Below are 21437 nucleotides of genomic sequence, written 5' to 3'. Positions count from 1 at the left end.
ATGTAATAAAATGTAAGAAAATGCATTTTTTACGCCAAACATTTTTTGCTAAAATGTCGTAAGGGGGACCCTGTCGTAAAAATTCCAAAAAACGGACTTGCTTCAGCAGCACAATTCTGGTGCTGTAGTTGTAGGAGATGTCTCAAAACGTCATCAGGAGTCCCAACAAAACCTAAAAATGGCATAAAATGCTTTTTTTGGGAAACCTTTTTTTTACAAAAAAAAATTTAAAAAACGGTCTTGTTTCAGCAGCACAATTCTGGTGATGTAGTTGTAGGAGATGTCTCAAAACGTCATCAGGAGTCCCGACTAAACCCGTAAATGTAAGAAAATGTAAAAAAAATGCATATTTTACGAAAAACATTTTTTGCTAAAATGTCGTAAGGGACCCTGTCGTAAAAATTCCAAAAAACGGACTTGCTTCAGCAGCACAATTCTGGTGCTGTAGTTGTAGGAGATGTCTCAAAACGTCATCAGGAGTCCCTACAAAACCTAAAAATGGCATGAAATGCTTTTTTTGGAAAACTTTTTTTCACAAAAAAAAATTCAAAAAACAGACTTGCTTCAGCAGCACAATTCTGGTGCTGTAGTTGTAGGAGATGTCTCAAAACGTCATCAGGAGTCCCTACAAAACCTAAAAATGGCTTGAAATGCTTTTTTTGGAAAACTTTTTTTCAGAAAAAAAAATTCCAAAAACAGACTTGCTTCAGCAGCACAATTCTGGTGCTGTAGTTGTAGGAGATGTCTTAAAACGTCATCAGGAGTCCCTACTAAACCTAAAAATGGCATGAAATGCTTTTTTTTGGAAAACTTTTTTTCACAAAAAAATTTTCAAAAAACAGACTTGCTTCAGCAGCACAATTCTGGTGCTGTAGTTGTAGGAGATGTCTCAAAACGTCATCAGGAGTCCCGACTAAACCCGTAAATGTAAGAAAGTGTACGAAAATGCATTTTTTACGCAAAACATTTTTTGCTAAAATGTCTTAAGGGGGGACCCTGTCGTAAAAATTCCAAAAAACGGACTTGCTTCAGCAGCACAATTCTGGTGCTGTAGTTGTAGGAGATGTCTCAAAACGTCATCAGGAGTCCCGACTAAACCCGTAAATGTAAGAAAATGTAAGAAAATGCATATTTTACGAAAAACATTTTTTGCTAAAATGTCGTAAGGGGGGACCCTGTCGTAAAAATTCCAAAAAACGGACTTGCTTCAGCAGCACAATTCTGGTGCTGTAGTTGTAGGACATGATTTAAAACGTCATCAGGAGTCCCGACAAAACCTAAAAATGGCATAAAATGCTTTTTTTGGGAAAACTTTTTTTTTACAAATTTTTTTTTTAAAAACGGTCTTGTTTCAGCAGCACAATTCTGGTGCTGTAGTTGTAGGAGATGTCTCAAAACGTCATCAGGAGTCCCGACTAAACCCGTAAATGTAAGAAAATGCATTTTTTACGCAAAACATTTTTTGCTAATATGTCGTAAGGGGGGACCCTGTCGTAAAAATTCCAAAAAACGGACTTGCTTCAGCAACACAATTCTGGTGCTGTAGTTGTAGGAGATGTCTCAAAACGTCATCAGGAGTCCCGACTAAACCCGTAAATGTAAGAAAATGTAAGAAAATGCATATTTTACGAAAAACATTTTTTGCTAAAATTTCGTAAGGGGGGACCCTGTCGTAAAAATTCCAAAAAACGGACTTGCTTCAGCAGCACAATTCTGGTGCTGTAGTTGTAGGAGATGTCTCAAAACGTCATCAGGAGTCCCTACAAAACCTAAAAATGGCATGAAATGCTTTTTTTTGGAAAACTTTTTTTCAAAAAAAAAAATTCAAAAAAACAGACTTGCTTCAGCAGCACAATTCTGGTGCTGTAGTTGTAGGAGATGTCTCAAAACGTCATCAGGAGTCCCGACTAAACCCGTAAATGTAATAAAATGTAAGAAAATGCATTTTTTACGCCAAACATTTTTTGCTAAAATGTCGTAAGGGGGACCCTGTCGTAAAAATTCCAAAAAACGGACTTGCTTCAGCAGCACAATTCTGGTGCTGTAGTTGTAGGAGATGTCTCAAAACGTCATCAGGAGTCCCAACAAAACCTAAAAATGGCATAAAATGCTTTTTTTGGGAAACCTTTTTTTTACAAAAAAAAATTTAAAAAACGGTCTTGTTTCAGCAGCACAATTCTGGTGATGTAGTTGTAGGAGATGTCTCAAAACGTCATCAGGAGTCCCGACTAAACCCGTAAATGTAAGAAAATGTAAAAAAAATGCATATTTTACGAAAAACATTTTTTGCTAAAATGTCGTAAGGGACCCTGTCGTAAAAATTCCAAAAAACGGACTTGCTTCAGCAGCACAATTCTGGTGCTGTAGTTGTAGGAGATGTCTCAAAACGTCATCAGGAGTCCCGACTAATCCCATAAATGTAAGAAAATGTAAAAAAATGCATATTTTACGCAAAACATTTTTTGCTAAAATGTCGTAAGGGGGGACCCTGTCGTAAAAATTCCAAAAAACGGACTTGCTTCAGCAGCACAATTATGGTGCTGTAGTTGTAGGAGATGTCTTAAAACGTCATCAGGAGTCCCGACAAAACCTAAAAAGGGCATAAAATGCTTTTTTTGGGAAAACTTTTTTTTTACAAAAAAATTTTTAAAAAACGGTCTTGTTTCAGCAGCACAATTCTGGTGCTGTAGTTGTAGGAGATGTCTCAAAACGTCATCAGGAGTCCCGACTAAACCCGTAAGTGTAAGAAAATGCATTTTTTACGCAAAACATTTTTTGCTAAAATGTCGTAAGGGGGGACCCTGTCGTAAAAATTCCAAAAAACGGACTTGCTTCAGCAGCACAATTCTGGTGCTGTAGTTGTAGGAGATGTCTCAAAACGTCATCAGGAGTCCCGACTAAACCCGTAAATGTAAGAAAATGCATATTTTACGAAAAACATTTTTTGCTAAAATGTCGTAAGGGGGGACCCTGTCGTAAAAATTCAAAAAAACGGACTTGCTTCAATTCTGGTGCTGTAGTTGTAGGAGATGTCTCAAAACGTCATCAGGAGTCCCTACAAAACCTAAAAATGGCATGAAATGCTTTTTTTTGGAAAACTTTTTTTCACAAAAAAAATCTCAAAAAACAGACTTTCTTCAGCAGCACAATTCTGGTGCTGTAGTTGTAGGAGATGTCTCAAAACGTCATCAGGAGTCCCGACTAAACCCGTAAATGTAAGAAAATGTAAAAAAATAAATATTTTACGAAAAACATTTTTTGCTAAAATGTCGTAAGGGGGGACCCTGTCGTAAAAATTCAAAAAAACGGACTTGCTTCAGCAGCACAATTCTGGTGCTGTAGTTATAGGAGATGTCTCAAAACGTCATCAGGAGTCCCTACAAAACCTAAAAATGGCATGAAATGCTTTTTTTTGGAAAACTTTTTTTCACAAAAAAAAATTCAAAAAACAGACTTGCTTCAGCAGCACAATTCTGGTGCTGTAGTTGTAGGAGATGTCTCAAAACGTCATCAGGAGTCCCGACTAAACCCGTAAATGTAAGAAAATGTAAAAAAAATGCATATTTTACGAAAAACCTTTTTTTGCTAAAATGTCGTAAGGGACCCTGTCGTAAAAATTCCAAAAAACGGACTTGCTTCAGCAGCACAATTCTGGTGCTGTAGTTGTAGGAGATGTCTTAAAACGTCATCAGGAGTCCCGACAAAACCTAAAAATGGCATAAAATGCTTTTTTTGGGAAAACTTTTTTTTACAAAAAAAATTTTAAAAAACGGTCTTGTTTCAGCAGCACAATTCTGGTGCTGTAGTTGTAGGAGATGTCTCAAAACGTCATCAGGAGTCCCGACTAATCCCGTAAATGTAAGAAAATGTAAAAAAAATGCATATTTTACGAAAAACATTTTTTGCTAAAATGTCGTAAGGGGGGACCCTGTCGTAAAAATTCCAAAAAACGGACTTGCTTCAGCAGCACAATTCTGGTGCTGTAGTTGTAGGAGATGTCTTAAAACGTCATCAGGAGTCCCGACAAAACCTAAAAATGGCATAAAATGCTTTTTTTGGGAAACCTTTTTTTTTACAAAAAATTTTTTAAAAAACGGTCTTGTTTCAGCAACACAATTCTGGTGCTGTAGTTGTAGGAGATGTCTCAAAACGTCATCAGGAGTCCCGACTAAACCCGTAAGTGTAATAAAATGCACTTTTTACGCAAAACATTTTTTGCTAAAATGTCGTAAGGGGGGACCCTGTCGTAAAAATTCCAAAAAACGGACTTGCTTCAGCAGCACAATTCTGGTGCTGTAGTTGTAGGAGATGTCTCAAAACGTCATCAGGAGTCCCTACAAACCCTAAAAATGGCATGAAATGCTTTTTTTTGGAAAACTTTTTTTCACAAAAAAAAATTCAAAAAACAGACTTGCTTCAGCAGCACAATTCTGGCACAATTCTGGTGCTGTAGTTGTAGGAGATGTCTCAAAACGTCATCAGGAGTCCCTACAAAACCTAAAAATGGCATGAAATGCTTTTTTTTGGAAAACTTTTTTTCACAAAAAAAATCTCAAAAAACAGACTTGCTTCAGCAGCACAATTCTGGTGCTGTAGTTGTAGGAGATGTCTCAAAACGTCATCAGGAGTCCCGACTAAACCCGTAAATGTAAGGAAATGTAAAAAAATGCATATTTTACGAAAAACATTTTTTGCTAAAATGTCGCCCTGTCGTAAAAATTCCAAAAAACGGACTTGCTTCAGCAGCACAATTCTGGTGCTGTAGTTGTAGGAGATGTCTTAAAACGTCATCAGGAGTCTCGACAAAACCTAAAAATGGCATGAAATGCTTTTTTTGGGAAAACTTTTTTTTTACAAAAAAAATTTTAAAAAACGGTCTTGTTTCAGCAGCACAATTCTGGTGCTGTAGTTGTACGAGATGTCTCAAAACGTCATCAGGAGTCCCTACAAAACCTAAAAATGGCATGAAATGCTTTTTTTGGGAAAACTTTTTTTTTACAAAAAAAAATTTAAAAAACGGTCTTGTTTCAGCAGCACAATTCTGGTGCTGTAGTTGTAGGAGATGTCACAAAAGGTCATCAGGAGTCCCGACTAAACCCGTAAATGTAAGAAAATGTAAAAAAATGCATATTTTACGAAAAACATTTTTTGCTAAAATGTCGTAAGGGGGGACCCTGTCGTAAAAATTCCAAAAAACGGACTTGCTTCAGCAGCACAATTCTGGTGCTGTAGTTGCAGGAGATGTCTCAAAACGTCATCAGGAGTCCCGACAAAACCTAAAAATGGCATAAAATGCTTTTTTTGGGAAAACTTTTTTTTTACAGAAAAAAATTTAAAAAACGGTCTTGTTTCAGAAGCACAATTCTGGTGCTGTAGTTGTAGGAGATGTCTCAAAACGTCATCAGGAGTCCCGACTAAACCCGTAAATGTAAGAAAATGTAAGAAAATGTATTTTTTACGCAAAACATTTTTTGCTAAAATGTCGTAAGGGGGGACCCTGTCGTAAAAATTCCAAAAAACGGACTTGCTTCAGCAGCACAATTCTGGTGCTGTAGTTGTAGGAGATGTCTCAAAACGTCATCAGGAGTCCCTACAAAACCTAAAAATGGCATGAAATGCTTTTTTTTGGAAAACTTTTTTTCACAAAAAAAAATTCAAAAAACAGACTTGCTTCAGCAGCACAATTCTGGTGCTGTAGTTGTAGGAGATGTCTCAAAACGTCATCAGGAGTCCCGACTAAACCCGTAAATGTAAGAAAATGTAAGAAAATGCATATTTTACGAAAAACATTTTTTGCTAAAATGTCGTAAGGGGGGACCCTGTCGTAAAAATTCCAAAAAACGGACTTGCTTCAGCACCACAATTCTGGTGCTGTAGTTGTAGGACATGATTTAAAACGTCATCAGGAGTCCCGACAAAACCTAAAAATGGCATAAAATGCTTTTTTTGGGAAAACTTTTTTTTTACAAAAATTTTTTTTAAAAACGGTCTTGTTTCAGCAGCACAATTCTGGTGCTGTAGTTGTAGGAGATTTTTCAAAACGTCATCAGGAGTCCCGACTAAACCCGTAAATGTAAGAAAATGCATTTTTTACGCAAAACATTTTTTGCTAAAATGTCGTAACGGGGGACCCTGTCGTAAAAATTCCAAAAAACGGACTTGCTTCAGCAGCACAATTCTGGTGCTGTAGTTGTAGGACATGATTTAAAACGTCATCAGGAGTCCCGACAAAACCTAAAAATGGCATAAAATGCTTTTTTTGGGAAAACTTTTTTTTTACAAAAAAATTTTTTAAAAACGGTCTTGTTTCAGCAGCACAATTCTGGTGCTGTAGTTGTAGGAGATTTCTCAAAACGTCATCAGGAGTCCCGACTAAACCCGTAAATGTAAGAAAATGCATTTTTTACGCAAAACATTTTTTGCTAAAATGTCGTAACGGGGGACCCTGTCGTAAAAATTCCAAAAAACGGACTTGCTTCAGCAGCACAATTCTGGTGCTGTAGTTGTAGGACATGATTTAAAACGTCATCAGGAGTCCCGACAAAACCTAAAAATGGCTTAAAATGCTTTTTTTGGGAAAACTTTTTTTTTACAAACATTTTTTTTAAAAACGGTCTTGTTTCAGCAGCACAATTCTGGTGCTGTAGTTGTAGGAGATGTCTCAAAACGTCATCAGGAGTCCCGACTAAACCCGTAAATGTAAGAAAATGTAAGAAAATGTATTTTTTACGCAAAACATTTTTTGCTAAAATGTCGTAAGGGGGGACCCTGTCGTAAAAATTCCAAAAAACGGACTTGCTTCAGCAGCACAATTCTGGTGCTGTAGTTGTAGGAGATGTCTCAAAACGTCATCAGGAGTCCCGACTAAACCCGTAAATGTAAGAAAATGTAAGAAAATTTATTTTTTACGCAAAACATTTTTTGCTAAAATGTCGTAAGGGGGGAGGGACCCTGTCGTAAAAATTCCAAAAAACGGACTTGCTTCAGCAGCACAATTCTGGTGCTGTAGTTGTAGGAGATGTCTCAAAACGTCATCAGGAGTCCCTACAAAACCTAAAAATGGCATGAAATGCTTTTTTTTGGAAAACTTTTTTTCACAAAAAAAAATTCAAAAAACAGACTTGCTTCAGCAGCACAATTCTGGTGCTGTAGTTGTAGGAGATGTCTCAAAACGTCATCAGGAGTCCCGACTAAACCCGTAAATGTAAGAAAATGCATTTTTTACGCAAAACATTTTTTGCTAAAATGTCGTAAGTGGGGCCCTGTCGTAAAAATTCCAAAAAACGGACTTGCTTCAGCAGCACAATTCTGGTGCTGTAGTTGTAGGAGATGTCTCAAAACGTCATCAGGAGTCCCTACAAAACCTAAAAATGGCATGAAATGCTTTTTTTTGGAAAACTTTTTTTCACAAAAAAAAATTCAAAAAACAGACTTGCTTCAGCAGCACAATTCTGGTGCTGTAGTTGTAGGAGATGTCTCAAAACGTCATCAGGAGTCCCGACTAAACCCGTAAATGTAAGAAAATGTAAAAAAATGCATATTTTACGAAAAACATTTTTTGCTAAAATGTCGTAAGGGGGGACCCTGTCGTAAAAATTCCAAAAAACGGACTTGCTTCAGCAGCACAATTCTGGTGCTGTAGTTGTAGGAGATGTCTCAAAACGTCATCAGGAGTCCCGGCTAAACCAGAAAATGGAAGAAATTAGAAGAAAATGCATATTTTACGGGAAAAAAATATTTTGCAAAATGTCGTAAAAAAAATTCAAAAAAACGGACTTGCTTCAGCAGCACAATTCTGGTGCTGTAGTTGTAGGAGATGTCTTAAAACGTCATCAGGAGTCCCGACAAAACCTAAAAATGGCATAAAATGCTTTTTTTGGGAAAACTTTTTTTTTACAAAAAAAAATTTAAAAAACGGTCTTGTTTCAGCAGCACAATTCTGGTGCTGTAGTTGTAGGAGATGTCTCAAAACGTCATCAGGAGTCCCGACTAAACCCGTAAATGTAAGAAAATGTAAAAAAATGCATATTTTACGAAAAACATTTTTTGCTAAAATGTTGTAATGTCGTAAAAATTCCAAAAAACGGACTTGCTTCAGCAGCACAATTCTGGTGCTGTAGTTGTAGGAGATGTCTCAAAACGTCATCAGGAGTCCCGACAAAACCTAAAAATGGCATAAAATGCTTTTTTTGGGAAAACTTTTTTTTTACAAAAATTTTTTTAAAAAACGGTCTTGTTTCAGCAGCACAATTCTGGTGCTGTAGTTGTAGGAGATGTGTCAAAACGTCATCAGGAGTCCCGACTAAACCTGTATATGTAAGATAATGTAAGAAAATGCATTTTTTACGCAAAACATTTTTTGCTAAAATGTCGTAAGGGGGGACCCTGTCGTAAAAATTCCAAAAAACGGACTTGCTTCAGCAGCACAATACTGGTGCTGTAGTTGTAGGAGATGTCTTAAAACGTCATCAGGAGTCCCGACAAAACCTAAAAATGGCATAAAATGCTTTTTTTGGGAAAACTTTTTTTTTACAAAAAAAAATTTAAAAAACGGTCTTGTTTCAGCAGCACAATTCTGGTGCTGTAGTTGTAGGAGATGTCTCAAAACGTCATCAGGAGTCCCGACTAAACCCGTAAATGTAAGAAAATGTAAAAAAATGCATATTTTACGAAAAACATTTTTTGCTAAAATGTCGTAAGGGGGGACCCTGTCGTAAAAATTCCAAAAAACGGACTTGCTTCAGCAGCACAATTCTGGTGCTGTAGTTGTAGATGTCTCAAAACGTCATCAGGAGTCCCTACAAAACCTAAAAATGGCATGAAATGCTTTTTTTTGGAAAACTTTTTTTCACAAAATTTTTTTCAAAAAACAGACTTGCTTCAGCAGCACAATTCTGGTGCTGTAGTAGTAGGAGATGTCTCAAAACGTCATCAGGAGTCCCTACAAAACCTAAAAATGGCATGAAATGCTTTTTTTTGGAAAACTTTTTTTCACAAAATTTTTTTCAAAAAACAGACTTGCTTCAGCAGCACAATTCTGGTGCTGTAGTTGTAGGAGATGTCTCAAAACGTCATCAGGAGTCCCTACAAAACCTAAAAATGGCACGAAATGCTTTTTTTTGGAAAACTTTTTTTCACAAAATTTTTTTCAAAAAACAGACTTGCTTCAGCAGCACAATTCTGGTGCTGTAGTTGTAGGAGATGTCTCAAAACGTCATCAGGAGTCCCGACTAAACCCGTAAATGTAAGAAAATGTAAAAAAATGCATATTTTACGAAAAACATTTTTTGCTAAAATGTCGTAAGGTGGGACCCTGTCGTAAAAATTCAAAAAAACGTATTTGCTTCAGCAGCACAATTCTGGTGCCGTAGTTGTAGGAGATGTCTCAAAACGTCGTCAGGAGTCCCGACAAAACCTAAAAATGGCATAAAATGCTTTTTTTGGAAAAACTTTTTTTTTACAAAAAAAAATTTAAAAAACGGTCTTGTTTCAGCAGCACAATTCTGGTGCTGTAGTTGTAGGAGATGTCTCAAAACGTCATCAGGAGTCCCGACTAAACCCGTAAATGTAAGAAAATGTAAAAAAAAATGCATATTTTACGAAAAACATTTTTTGCTAAAATGTCGTAAGGGGGGACCCTGTCGTAAAAATTCAAAAAAACGGACTTGCTTCAGCAGCACAATTCTGGTGCTGTAGTTGTAGGAGATGTCTCAAAACGTCATCAGGAGTCCCGACTAAACCCGTAAATGTAAGAAAATGTAAGAAAATGCATATTTTACGAAAAACATTTTTTGCTAAAATGTCGTAAGGGGGGACCCTGTCGTAAAAATTCAAAAAAACGGACTTGCATCAGCAGCACAATTCTGGTTCTGTAGTTGTAGAAGATGTCTCAAAACGTCACCAGGAGTCCCTACAAAACCTAAAAATGGCATGAAATGCTTTTTTTTGGAAAACTTTTTTTCACAAAAAAAAATTCAAAAAACAGACTTGCTTCAGCAGCACAATTCTGGTGCTGTAGTTGTAGGAGATGTCTCAAAACGTCATCAGGAGTCCCGACTAAACCCGTAAATGTTAGAAAATGTAAGAAAATGCATATTTTACGAAAAACATTTTTTGCTAAAATCTCGTAAGGGGGGACCCTGTCGTAAAAATTAAAAAAAACGGACTTGCTTCAGCAGCACAATTCTGGTGCTGTAGTTGTAGGAGATGTCTCAAAACGTCATCAGGAGTCCCGACTAAACCCGTAAATGTAAGAAAATGCATTTTTTACGCAAAACATTTTTTGCTAAAATGTCGTAAGGGGGGACCCTGTCGTAAAAATTCCAAAAAACGGACTTGCTTCAGCAGCACAATTCTGGTGCTGTAGTTTTCGATGTCTCAAAACGTCATCAGGAGTCCCGACAAAACCTAAAAATGGCATAAAATGCTTTTTTTGGGAAAACTTTTTTTTTTACAAAAATTTTTTTTAAAAACGGTCTTGTTTCAGCAGCACAATTCTGGTGCTGTAGTTGTAGGAGATGTCTCACAACGTCATCAGGAGTCCCTACAAAACCTAAAAATGGCCTGAAATGCTTTTTTTTGGAAAACTTTTTTTCACAAAAAAAAATTCAAAAAACAGACTTGCTTCAGCAGCACAATTCTGGTGCTGTAGTTGTAGGAGATGTCTCAAAACGTCATCAGGAGTCCCGACTAAACCCGTAAATGTAAGAAAATGTAAGAAAATGCATATTTTACGAAAAACATTTTTTGCTAAAATGTTGTAATGTCGTAAAAATTCCAAAAAACGGACTTGCTTCAGCAGCACAATTCTGGTGCTGTAGTTGTAGGAGATGTCTCAAAACGTCATCAGGAGTCCCGACTAAACCCGTAAATGTAAGAAAATGTAAGAAAATGCATATTTTACGAAAAACATTTTTTGCTAAAATGTTGTAATGGGGCCCCTGTCGTAAAAATTCCAAAAAACGGACTTGCTTCAGCAGCACAATTCTGGTGCTGTAGTTGTAGGAGATGTCTCAAAACGTCATCAGGAGTCCCGACTAAACCCGTAAATGTAAGAAAATGTAAGAAAATGCATATTTTACGAAAAACATTTTTTGCTAAAATGTTGTAATGTCGTAAAAATTCCAAAAAACGGACTTGCTTCAGCAGCACAATTCTGGTGCTGTAGTTGTAGGAGATGTCTCAAAACGTCATCAGGAGTCCCGACAAAACCTAAAAATGGCATAAAATGCTTTTTTTGGGAAAACTTTTTTTTTACAAAAATTTTTTTAAAAAACGGTCTTGTTTCAGCAGCACAATTCTGGTGCTGTAGTTGTAGGAGATGTGTCAAAACGTCATCAGGAGTCCCGACTAAACCTGTATATGTAAGATAATGTAAGAAAATGCATTTTTTACGCAAAACATTTTTTGCTAAAATGTCGTAAGGGGGGACCCTGTCGTAAAAATTCCAAAAAACGGACTTGCTTCAGCAGCACAATACTGGTGCTGTAGTTGTAGGAGATGTCTTAAAACGTCATCAGGAGTCCCGACAAAACCTAAAAATGGCATAAAATGCTTTTTTTGGGAAAACTTTTTTTTTACAAAAAAAAATTTAAAAAACGGTCTTGTTTCAGCAGCACAATTCTGGTGCTGTAGTTGTAGGAGATGTCTCAAAACGTCATCAGGAGTCCCGACTAAACCCGTAAATGTAAGAAAATGTAAAAAAATGCATATTTAACGAAAAACATTTTTTGCTAAAATGTCGTAAGGGGGGACCCTGTCGTAAAAATTCCAAAAAACGGACTTGCTTCAGCAGCACAATTCTGGTGCTGTAGTTGTAGATGTCTCAAAACGTCATCAGGAGTCCCTACAAAACCTAAAAATGGCATGAAATGCTTTTTTTTGGAAAACTTTTTTTCACAAAATTTTTTTCAAAAAACAGACTTGCTTCAGCAGCACAATTCTGGTGCTGTAGTAGTAGGAGATGTCTCAAAACGTCATCAGGAGTCCCTACAAAACCTAAAAATGGCATGAAATGCTTTTTTTTGGAAAACTTTTTTTCACAAAATTTTTTTCAAAAAACAGACTTGCTTCAGCAGCACAATTCTGGTGCTGTAGTTGTAGGAGATGTCTCAAAACGTCATCAGGAGTCCCTACAAAACCTAAAAATGGCACGAAATGCTTTTTTTTGGAAAACTTTTTTTCACAAAATTTTTTTCAAAAAACAGACTTGCTTCAGCAGCACAATTCTGGTGCTGTAGTTGTAGGAGATGTCTCAAAACGTCATCAGGAGTCCCGACTAAACCCGTAAATGTAAGAAAATGTAAAAAAATGCATATTTTACGAAAAACATTTTTTGCTAAAATGTCGTAAGGTGGGACCCTGTCGTAAAAATTCAAAAAAACGTATTTGCTTCAGCAGCACAATTCTGGTGCCGTAGTTGTAGGAGATGTCTCAAAACGTCGTCAGGAGTCCCGACAAAACCTAAAAATGGCATAAAATGCTTTTTTTGGAAAAACTTTTTTTTTACAAAAAAAAATTTAAAAAACGGTCTTGTTTCAGCAGCACAATTCTGGTGCTGTAGTTGTAGGAGATGTCTCAAAACGTCATCAGGAGTCCCGACTAAACCCGTAAATGTAAGAAAATGTAAAAAAAAATGCATATTTTACGAAAAACATTTTTTGCTAAAATGTCGTAAGGGGGGACCCTGTCGTAAAAATTCAAAAAAACGGACTTGCTTCAGCAGCACAATTCTGGTGCTGTAGTTGTAGGAGATGTCTCAAAACGTCATCAGGAGTCCCGACTAAACCCGTAAATGTAAGAAAATGTAAGAAAATGCATATTTTACGAAAAACATTTTTTGCTAAAATGTCGTAAGGGGGGACCCTGTCGTAAAAATTCAAAAAAACGGACTTGCATCAGCAGCACAATTCTGGTTCTGTAGTTGTAGAAGATGTCTCAAAACGTCACCAGGAGTCCCTACAAAACCTAAAAATGGCATGAAATGCTTTTTTTTGGAAAACTTTTTTTCACAAAAAAAAATTCAAAAAACAGACTTGCTTCAGCAGCACAATTCTGGTGCTGTAGTTGTAGGAGATGTCTCAAAACGTCATCAGGAGTCCCGACTAAACCCGTAAATGTTAGAAAATGTAAGAAAATGCATATTTTACGAAAAACATTTTTTGCTAAAATCTCGTAAGGGGGGACCCTGTCGTAAAAATTAAAAAAAACGGACTTGCTTCAGCAGCACAATTCTGGTGCTGTAGTTGTAGGAGATGTCTCAAAACGTCATCAGGAGTCCCGACTAAACCCGTAAATGTAAGAAAATGCATTTTTTACGCAAAACATTTTTTGCTAAAATGTCGTAAGGGGGGACCCTGTCGTAAAAATTCCAAAAAACGGACTTGCTTCAGCAGCACAATTCTGGTGCTGTAGTTTTCGATGTCTCAAAACGTCATCAGGAGTCCCGACAAAACCTAAAAATGGCATAAAATGCTTTTTTTGGGAAAACTTTTTTTTTTACAAAAATTTTTTTTAAAAACGGTCTTGTTTCAGCAGCACAATTCTGGTGCTGTAGTTGTAGGAGATGTCTCACAACGTCATCAGGAGTCCCTACAAAACCTAAAAATGGCCTGAAATGCTTTTTTTTGGAAAACTTTTTTTCACAAAAAAAAATTCAAAAAACAGACTTGCTTCAGCAGCACAATTCTGGTGCTGTAGTTGTAGGAGATGTCTCAAAACGTCATCAGGAGTCCCGACTAAACCCGTAAATGTAAGAAAATGTAAGAAAATGCATATTTTACGAAAAACATTTTTTGCTAAAATGTTGTAATGTCGTAAAAATTCCAAAAAACGGACTTGCTTCAGCAGCACAATTCTGGTGCTGTAGTTGTAGGAGATGTCTCAAAACGTCATCAGGAGTCCCGACTAAACCCGTAAATGTAAGAAAATGTAAGAAAATGCATATTTTACGAAAAACATTTTTTGCTAAAATGTTGTAATGGGGCCCCTGTCGTAAAAATTCCAAAAAACGGACTTGCTTCAGCAGCACAATTCTGGTGCTGTAGTTGTAGGAGATGTCTCAAAACGTCATCAGGAGTCCCGACTAAACCCGTAAATGTAAGAAAATGTAAGAAAATGCATATTTTACGAAAAACATTTTTTGCTAAAATGTTGTAATGGGGCCCCTGTCGTAAAAATTCCAAAAAACGGACTTGCTTCAGCAGCACAATTCTGGTGCTGTAGTTGTAGGAGATGTCTCAAAACGTCATCAGGAGTCCCGACTAAACCCGTAAATGTAAGAAAATGTAAGAAAATGCATATTTTACGAAAAACATTTTTTGCTAAAATGTTGTAATGTCGTAAAAATTCCAAAAAACGGACTTGCTTCAGCAGCACAATTCTGGTGCTGTAGTTGTAGGAGATGTCTCAAAACGTCATCAGGAGTCCCGACAAAACCTAAAAATGGCATAAAATGCTTTTTTTGGGAAAACTTTTTTTTTACAAAAATTTTTTTAAAAAACGGTCTTGTTTCAGCAGCACAATTCTGGTGCTGTAGTTGTAGGAGATGTGTCAAAACGTCATCAGGAGTCCCGACTAAACCTGTATATGTAAGATAATGTAAGAAAATGCATTTTTTACGCAAAACATTTTTTGCTAAAATGTCGTAAGGGGGGACCCTGTCGTAAAAATTCCAAAAAACGGACTTGCTTCAGCAGCACAATACTGGTGCTGTAGTTGTAGGAGATGTCTTAAAACGTCATCAGGAGTCCCGACAAAACCTAAAAATGGCATAAAATGCTTTTTTTGGGAAAACTTTTTTTTTACAAAAAAAAATTTAAAAAACGGTCTTGTTTCAGCAGCACAATTCTGGTGCTGTAGTTGTAGGAGATGTCTCAAAACGTCATCAGGAGTCCCTACAAAACCTAAAAATGGCATGAAATGCTTTTTTTGGAAAACTTTTTTTCACAATTTTTTTTTCAAAAAACAGACTATGCAGAACAAAACTAAAACTGAACTGGCTACAAAGTAAACAAAAACAGAATGCTGGACAACAGCAAAGACTTACTGTGGAGCAAAGACGGCGTCCACAATGTACATCCGAACATGACGTGACAATCAACAATGTCCCCACAAAGAAGGATAAAAACAAGTGAAATATTCTTGATTGCTAAAACAAAGTAGATGCGGGAAATATCGCTCAAAGGAAGACATGAAACTGCTACAGGAAAATACCAAAAAAAGAGAAAGAAGCTGCCAAAATAGGAGCGCAAGACAAGAACTAAAGCACTACACACTGGAAAACAGCAAAAAGGTCCAAATAAGTCAGGGTGTGATGTGACAGGTGGTGACAGTACACCTACTTTGAGACAAGAGCTATAGTGATGCATGCTTGGTTATGCTTTAAAGTCATATCCAACAATTGCGACAACGACTTTTTACTGTCAACTGAGTTTAGTTTTTTAATGATTTCTGCTGGTGGTGTGCCTCCGCATTTTTTCAACGCAACAAATGTGCCTTGGCTCGAAAAAGGTTGAAAAACACTGACATACACAATGGTGACATCTATAGTTATATTTTGATAAAGATGGGGGGAAAACAAGTGTACTGGTAAACGGCGCGTGCAACAGCAACAACAAACATGGCAGTAGACACAAAGTTAAATCGTGAAATCCGACATTACCCGAGCAAAAACGATGCATATTTATCCGGTAGAGTCTTGATACCAATGTCTTTGACCCTGCCGCACACAAAGAAGTTGTAGACCTTCATGCTTTTCCAAATTTTCCTCTGTTTTGTCGGGTAGAATGATGTCTGGAGCGCAATAGTTTAACATGTCCTGGGAACTGCACCAAGGAATAGTCCTTGGTGCAAATCTTTTTCGATAGAGTATGGGTATCTATTCCATTGCATAGTTGGATTATTGGCTCATGTCTGCTTTTTTTAAAAGTTAAAGTACCAATGATTGTCACACACACACACTAGGTGTGGCGAAATTATTCACTGCATTTGACCCATCACCCTTGATCACCCCCTGGGAGGTGAGGGGAGCAGTGAGTAGCAGCGGTGGCCGTGCCCGGGAATAATTTTTGGTGATTTAACCCCCAATTCCAACCCTTGATGCTGAGTGCCAAGCAGGGAGGTAATGGCTCCCATTTTTTATAGCCTTTGATATGATTTGGCCGGGGTTTGAACTCACAACCTACCCATCTCAGGGCGGACACTAACCACTAGGCCACTGAAAGGAATATAGAGGCCCCTTGTGTAGTCAAATAGTTTGTGCACTGCCTGGTGTACAACAGCCATTTTGGCTTGGTTGACCACTTCAGGGAATAAATCACTTGTCGGAATAGAAGCAATACCACCACTGGTGGCCAAATGTCACCTAACTACACAAATGCCAGCACCAAAATAAACCACATCCGCAAGTAAGTCAGAAATGTCTTTAGATTTCAGGTGTGACTTGGTAAAAGCCTAAAAAAATGTTCATTATTCAGTTGAAGCCAATCAAGCTACATGAATGTTGTATTAAACACTTTATCAAGGAGGCGGGAGGTAAATACCACCTTTCATTATATAGTCCAGGGGTCACCAACGTGGTGCCCGCGGGTAGCCCGTAAGGACCAGATGAGTAGCCCTCTGGCCTGTTCTAAAAATAGCTCAAATAGCAGCACTTACCAGTGAGCTGCCTCTATTTTTTAAATTGTATTTATTTACTAGCAAGCTGGTCTCGCTTTGCCCGACATTTTTAATTCTAAGAGAGACAAAACTCAAATAGAATTTGAAAATCCAAAAAAATATTTTAAAGATTTGGTCTTCACTTGTTTAAATAAATTCATTAATCTTTTTACTTTGCTTCTTATAACTTTCAGAAAGACAATTTTAGAGGAAAAAATACAACCTTAAAAATGATTTTAGGATTTTTAAACACATATACCTTTTTACCTTTTAAATTCCTTCCTCTTCTTTCCTGACAATTTAAATCAATGTTCAAGTAAATGTATTTTTTTTATTGTTTAGAATAATAAGTACATTTTAATTTAATTCTTCATTTTAGCTTCTGTTTTTTCGACGAAGAATATTTGTGAAATATTTCTTCAAACTTATTATGATTAAAATTCAAAAAAATTATTCTGGCAAATGTAGAAAATCTGTAGAATCAAATTTAAATCTTATTTCAAAGTCTTTTGAATTTCTTTTAAAATTTTTGTTCTGGAAAATCTAGAAGAAATAATGATTTGTCTTTGTTAGAAATATAGCTTGGTCCAATTTGTTATATATTCTAACAAAGTGCAGATTGGATTTTAACCTATTTAAAACATGTCATCAAAATTCTAAAATTAATCTTAATCAGGAAAAATTACTAATGATGTTCCATAAATTATTTTTTTAATTTTTTCAAAAAGATTCGAATTAGCTAGTTTTTGTCTTCTTTTTTTCGGTTGAATTTTGAATTTTAAAGAGTCGAAATTGAACATAAACTATGTTTCAAACTGTAATTGTAATTTTTTTCGTGTTTTCTCCTCTTTTAAACCGTTCAATTAAGTGTAAATATCATTAATTATTAATAATAACATAGAGTTAAAGGTAAATTAAGCAAATTGGCTATTTCTGGCAATTTATTTAAGTGTGTATCAAACTGGTAGCCCTTCGCATTAATCAGTACCCAAGAAGTAGCTCTTGGTTTCAAAAAGGTTGGTGACTCCTGATATAGTCTATTTTCTCAACTGCAGAAGGAAGGAGCACCAGGAGTTTATTGGAGAGGCGACAATTATTATTTTAAATGCATTTCAAAGAATAATACTACATAGGACAAGCGGTAGAAAATGGATGGATGGATTATTAGAACAGTGCAAAAATTATCGTGCATAAAAAAAACCTCATTTTACGCTCGTGTGGCTTCTGTCTGTGTCTTTTTGCGTTCATCATGTGTCTTTCTCTTTAACCTTTATGTCACTTAGAGTCGGGAATGAAATGCACAAATATTGACACATAGCGGCCTGTTTGCATCCTTTACGCGGATGCCTAGGGGGCGCTAGCTTTCCAATGTATTTTAAGGATTTAGGATGTAATGACGTACACTATTGGTAACACGTGCATGTACGTGTTGTGTTAGTTAATGATAGCCATTTGGATTACCGTTACCTATCATTGTTTGTCTTAACAACACCATGACTGCAAATTGTTCGTTTTAAAATGTAGATATTTTATTATAGTATATATATTGTATTTTGTACTGCACAATCCCCAAAAGCAGTGGAGTTGGCACATTGTGTAAATGGTAAATAAAAACAGGGAAAAAAGCAAATCCTTTTCAACTTATATTTAACTGAATAGACTGCAAAGACAAGATATTTAATGTTCCAACTGAGAGACTTTGTTATTTTTTGCAAATATTAGCTCATTTGGAATTTGATGCCTGCAACATGTTTCAACAAAGCTGGCACAAGTGGCAAAAAAGACTGAAAATGGTACATACAGGTTTTGGAGCAACATATGTTGCCATCCAAGCAACGTTATCATGGACGCCCCTGCTTATTTCAGCAAGACAATGCCAAGCCACGTGTTACAACAGCGTGGCTTCATAGTAAAAGAGTGCGGGTACTAGACTGGCCTGCCTGCAGTCCAGACCTGTCTCCCATTGAAAATGTGTGGTGCAATATGAAGGCTAAAATAGCAGAAGGGAGACTGTTGAACAACTTAAGCTGTACATCAAGCAAGAATGGGAAAGAATTCCACTTCAAAAATGTGTCTCCTCAGTTCCCAAACCTTTACTGAGTGTTGTTAAAAGGAAAGGCCATGTAACACACTGGTAAACTTTTTTGCAATGTGTTGCTGCCATTAAATTCAATATTAATGATTATTTGCAACAACAAAAAATAAGTTTCTCAGTGTGAACATTAAGTATCTTGTCTTTGCAGTCTATTAATAAGTTGAAAAGGATTTGCAAATCATTGTATTCTCTTTTTATTTATCATTTACACAATGTGCCAACTTCACTGCTTTTGGCTTTTGTACGATTTCCTAAGGAGGAAAAGGAAGGGATTAATTGAGGCCCGGCATCTAGTAGCCTCCACACGACACTTCCGCTCCGGACAGGCTAACCTCCTCCAACCTCCAAGGACAAAGCTACGAACAATGGGAGACCGGGCTTTCTGCTCCGCCGCTCCCAGTCTGTGGAACGCCCTCCCTGACCACCTGAGGGCACCACAGACTGTGGATGCTTTTAAAAAAATCATTTTTTTAGATATATGCGTGCTACTTCTAGTTTGTATTTTTATTTATTGTTATTATTATTATTATTATTTTATTATTTTTTTTAATACACTGTAGCACTTTGAGGTTGTTTGCTCAATGGAAAGTGCTTTTTACAAATACAATCTATTATTATGATTATTAGAGTGGAGTGACGTGTTTGTAATATTTTACTATCCCATTTAACTTTAAAATACACACAATAAAACTGCGATAACAAACGTTTCGATATTGCAAGTATTAATATAACTCATGTGTAGGGTGTACCTAATGTTGTGGCTGTGTAAATCAATTTGAGGGTATGAAATGTGTGCCAGTCACACCATCATGTTAAATAATGGCCACACTGTTTTCCAGTAACAAGTCTTAAAGCACAAGCCCAAATTACTGCTCTTTAGTCTAAATTTACACTCAGTCCAAATGTTTTCCTTCTTTTTTTTTTACTCTTACGTCAACAAGAAATATCAATGTTTGATTCTGCTGTGAAGACAAGCTTGGGGCTTGTTTTTTTATAGGCCTTCCGTATTGGCTGAGTCGTGTGTAAACGCAAGAATAAACATTTAAAATGGTGTCACTTTACCACACTTTAAGGCCAATTAGCATGTTAGCATGCAGCTAAGAGCTCATATGAAATGACAGGGTAATGAGGGCGTTGTTAGCCTTGCTGGGATTCCTGAGCGCAAATATTTGACACGTTTAACTTGGAGAGATGTGTTTAAACGTGTTGGAATAGAGCAAATATTTCAACACGGAAGCAACGTGAAAAATACCACAAATATTTCACTTGGTTGTGTATTTGCAGTAGGGTTGTACGGTGTTAGTACAGTACAGCGATACTAATGTGTCATATTCCGTACTATACCGCCTCTAAAAAAGTACCGGTCCACCACCACCCTGCGCCCCCGTCGTCGTCACGTCGTGTCATTGGAGGAGCATGTTCGGCAGCGCACACACACGGAGTACTTACAAGCAGACACAGTGTGTAGGCAGAAAAGGGAGAATGGACACATTTTGGCTTAAAAACTAATGATAAAGTTGAAGTTAGGAAGAGGTGCTTTAAGACATGGCTAGCTAGCTAGCGACTAAAGTCCATCCACAGTGTTTTAGCTACTTCTAAATCACTAATTCTGGCCTCCATGGCGACAAATAAAGTATGTTTCTTCCAAGTACCATTATCACTGGAGGATGAGGAATAGCTGAACATGATTCACTACACACCGTAGCTCACCGGTGTCAAAATGTAAACAAACGCCAACAGAAACCTAACATCCACTGTAATGATACCAAGTACAAGAGCGTATCTAGTCGATACTACTATGATTACGTCGATAGTTTTTGGCATCATAACATCTTCTTTGGTTTTTTTAAAATTTATGATATGTTTATAAACTCAGGTAATACGTCCCTGGACACATGCGGACTTTAAATATGACCAATGTATGATCCTGTAACTACTTTGTATCGGATCCATACCCAAATGTGTGGTATCATCCAAAACTAATGTTAAGTATCAAATAACAGAAGAATGAGTGATTATTACATTTTAACAGAAGTGTAGACATGTTAAAACTGAAAATAAGCAGATATTAACAGTAAATTAACATGTAGATTAATATTCCATTTTTACAGCTTGTCCCTCATAATGTAGACAAAATAATAGGTAGATAAATGACACAATATGTTACTGCATACATCAGCAGACTAATTAGGAGTCTTTGTTTGTTTACTTACTACTAAAAGACAAGTTGTCCAATATGTTCACTATTTTATTTAAAGACTAAATTACAATAATAAACATATGTTTCATACCCTAAGATTTTTTGTTCAAATAAATACTGTACATTAATGCCATTTTTTTGTGGTCCCCTTTATTTAGAAAAGTATCGAAAAACAACGTGTCCTTAATAATGTAGACAAAATAATAGGTAGATAAATGACACAATATGTTACTGCGTATGTCAGCAGACTAAATTAGGAGCCTTTGTTTGTTTACTTACTACTAAAAGACTAATTGTCTTGTATCTAGTGTGTGTGAATGTTGTCTGTCTATCTGTGTTGGCCCTGCGATGAGGTGGTGACTTGTCCAGGGTGTGGATCCAGAAAAGGATTTGAAAAGTATCTAAATAATTTTTGTACCGGTACCAAAATAATGGTAACACTAATTTGCAGTGTAAAGGTAAGCAGGCTAGTTATAATTATGTCAA

The 21437-nt window shown here is 36.5% G+C and overlaps 1 protein-coding gene across 1 annotated transcript in view; it reads left to right on the top strand.

Annotated features, from left to right (window-relative positions):
• Positions 1 to 21437, top strand: part of tgfb5 (transforming growth factor, beta 5) — a 164213-nt gene that overhangs the window by 126744 nt on the left and 16032 nt on the right. The gene's annotated exons all lie outside the window — the stretch shown is intronic.

This window comes from Entelurus aequoreus, linkage group LG04, assembly GCF_033978785.1.
Source record: "Entelurus aequoreus isolate RoL-2023_Sb linkage group LG04, RoL_Eaeq_v1.1, whole genome shotgun sequence".
Classification (NCBI taxonomy): Eukaryota; Metazoa; Chordata; class Actinopteri; order Syngnathiformes; family Syngnathidae; genus Entelurus; species Entelurus aequoreus.
The sequence above is the reverse complement of the archived record's forward strand: the minus strand, read 5'-3'. Positions and strand labels throughout refer to the sequence as shown.